This window comes from Carassius auratus, linkage group LG37M (genome assembly GCF_003368295.1).
Source record: "Carassius auratus strain Wakin linkage group LG37M, ASM336829v1, whole genome shotgun sequence".
In the NCBI taxonomy this organism is placed as follows: domain Eukaryota; kingdom Metazoa; phylum Chordata; class Actinopteri; order Cypriniformes; family Cyprinidae; genus Carassius; species Carassius auratus.
In genome coordinates this window covers 287,711-290,915 of record NC_039296.1, presented here as the reverse complement: position 1 = coordinate 290,915, position 3,205 = coordinate 287,711, and the positions used below count along the sequence as shown (strand labels likewise).

The 3,205-nt window shown below is 43.6% G+C and overlaps 1 pseudogene; it reads right to left on the bottom strand.

Annotated features, from left to right (window-relative positions):
- Positions 1-525: 525 nt before the first annotated feature.
- LOC113068183 (protein Tob1-like) lies at positions 526-2,554 on the bottom strand (annotated as a pseudogene).
- Positions 2,555-3,205: the final 651 nt, after the last annotated feature.

Here is a 3,205-nt window from a genome sequence, read left to right as displayed (position 1 = left end):
GAAATGGTTTACAGTTCAGATCTTTAAGAGTTTCCCACCTGAGAGCCACGAGGAAATGCCACCTGATCATTAGATGTAGTTACAACACAGACGCAGAAATGAAGGAATCAGCCAAAGCTCTTATTAATCTTCTAAAGGTCAGCTTACAGCAAGAACACGTTCATTTCGCACTGCAGTGTTTGACTGTTTAGCACAACATTCAGCTGCTTTCAGACAGGATTTATCACGCTCAATCCATCTTAATGCATGCATTTAATTCTGAGAAGGTCAGAAAAGATTATGCATTTGGCTCATCATTTGCTCCGGTCTAATCTGCCAAAAACATTGAAGAATAAGGAAAATGTATTTTTAGAAGTGTTTTTGAGTTCCTTACATGTTCTTCCTCATTTTGTGTTTCAGATTTTACAATCATTTTCAATCTGAATCATATTTGCTCTAGTCAAACTCTTTTAAGCATTTAGGTGAATTATTAAATTACTGATGAAAGATGCTTATTTCATAACATGAATGAAAAAGGAACACCAATGGTTTTGCATAAATTTTCTTTTATTGAAAAAAATCCAGGGTGCAAATATCAAATAAAAAAAGAAAGTAAAAGACAAGCATATTATTACTTCCAAGCATTTTAATACAAACTTAGTATAAACTATTTCAGTCCCTCTTGACATGTAAGACACTGACTCAAAATACTTCGTTATACCATATTTTATCAAGTATTGCACAATGTAGGTACAAAATCAATATATACGATTACATTGTCCATAATATAGCAAAAATCTGTTCAACTCTTAACAGAAAATACTCTTTTTGTTTCAAAAAAGCAAATATTCCTACACTGAAATTCCAACACTAAAGGAATATTCTGTACACATTTTTTTTTTTTTATCGATTTTTAAAGGTGAATTTCTTTAGCAATTTAAAAAAATAAAGAAAAACCAAAATATATTATAACATAAAGCTTCTGCAGCCATCACAGATCACTGGAGTAGTAAAAAGATATAAACGCAATACAGTGTTGTAGAAACAATATATATACTCTGATATTTTACAAACTCTGTACTCAATTAAATTATACAATTAGAAAAAGACCACATAACCCCAGATGTATATGCATTAGTGCCAATTTCTTAAAAATCAGCCAAGTCTTACCAACTTTAAAATACGGTAAGAGGCCAGAACTTGAAGCTTCGGTTTCTTTTTTTATGTTTTAGAGTATTTTTCTTCCAAAATGTAGTAAAAATGTTAGTTTTTTTTTTTGCTGTATTGGCCAAAAAGGAAAAAGATGGGTGTTGTTGACCGATGTAACTGAACTCGGACATGTAAGTGTGTGTGTGTGTGTGTGTGTGCGTGTGTAACAAGTTTTTTAGTACAAACTCAAGGGGGCAGAGAAAGAAATAAAGATGGAAGGGAGAAAATAATCAAATAAAGTGAAACAAACACCCTTGGGCACATGAACTTATCAGTGACTACCAGGGATCTCGGTTTCCAAATCCACAGTTGTGCGTGTTCGCCGTTCCCCAACAATCATTTGAACATTAGTTAGCCATGACCGGCTGGAATTGCTGGTTTGAGTACTGCACGTTGCTGAGACTGAGGTTTAATCCATCCATGAGCGACTGGTCACTGATGCTCCCGTAGTCTGCAAACACGTCGAAGGCATTGCTGTACTGCAGAGGACTGAGCGGGTCCTCGCTCGGGAACACGGCCCCGCTGGAGCCCCCTTGGCCTTGGAGGCTGGGGAACACAAAGTCCTTGGCGTTAGGAGAGAGCGCTGATGCACTGCCCGGGACGAAACCGTAGAGCGAACGCACGGAGCCGGAGATGGCTTTCTGCTTGACCAGACTGTTGATGTTCAGGCCCAGGTTGGTGGGAGAGCTGCGTGCGACTTTGCTTCCGTTGCGTCCGCTGTTCTTCATCTTGGTGGAGCCGAACTTGGTGGCGGCGAACGAGGCGGTGGTGAAGGTTAAAGGTTGGGTGGAGCGCGGCATGAAGGACGGGCTGACGGCTGACGACTGGCCAAACGGAGGCGGCGAGGGCGAGCTGGACTCGGACGAGACTCCCGCCGGGTCACAGATTGGCATGAAGACCTGAGCCTCCGGGTTAAAACTGTTCCTGATCTCCTTGTCCAGCTCGGAGCCGTTGTCTCCGCTATCGTCCACGTAGAGCACCTTCACCGCTCCCTTCTCCCCGATCTGATAGGACACTTCGAAAGGGTCGATCCAAACGCTGAGCTCCTGAGGCAAGTTGTTGCGGACGTCCTCGATGTCCAGCCCGCTTTCTTTGGCTGCTTCCTCCACCACCGGATCCACCTTCTCTCCCACGTGGATGCACCTGAACCCGGATCCTTTGTATGGCTTGTCGGGGGTACCAGTGTCCTTCGTATTTGTTCTTCAGCTGCCGCTCCAGCTCCTCGCCGAAGATGTTGACTCGCCGCCGCGGGAGTCTGTTGTACAGGTATGAAATGATGAAGTTCAGCGCTACTTGGATTTCGAGCTGCATAGTCTGTGTGGTGTCCAGAAGTGCTGGTGTTTCACAGGAAAATCCTCTCGCGCTCCTTTAAGAGGGGAGGAAAGAGGCAAGGTTTTGAGAAGCTGGCTAATAAAGCATGCATTAATCATACTGTATGTAAACAAACACCACTGATAGACTGGAGAGGAAGAGGCCCGAATGCAAAGGTTAAATGGACCGTGCATCTAGGATTACATAACGCGGATTCTCTTCCCTGCTTTATTCCGCCAACTGTTGCGTAAAAACGCCTTTATGTGAAAATAGGGCATTCGGATTCAATGCGACACGAGTTGCGCAACACCCCAGCGATCGGATTCCCCGAGGCTCGCGACCAATAGCGTCACGGGGTGTGTAGGCTTCACCGAATCAGTCCAGCACACCAAATACAACGCGAAGACTGTGATAGGGTTTCGATATTCGGTCACGGAGCAGACGTGCAGTACGCGTAGAATTTGAGACACGGCCATTGAGATGACGAACATGAGACGACAAAACTGTTAACAGAAGAGCTTGATCGCTCTGGAAATCCGGCAGAGAAATAAACGAAGGGTTTTAGGCATATGAATGAACTTTGACATGGGATTAGTACGGGTCAAGCAGGCTGACCGGACATTTCCGTAAAACACACACACACACATACTAATAGAGACATAGAAAGCAGGTCACATGACTGCATGGTTTCAGAGAGCCTGGATAA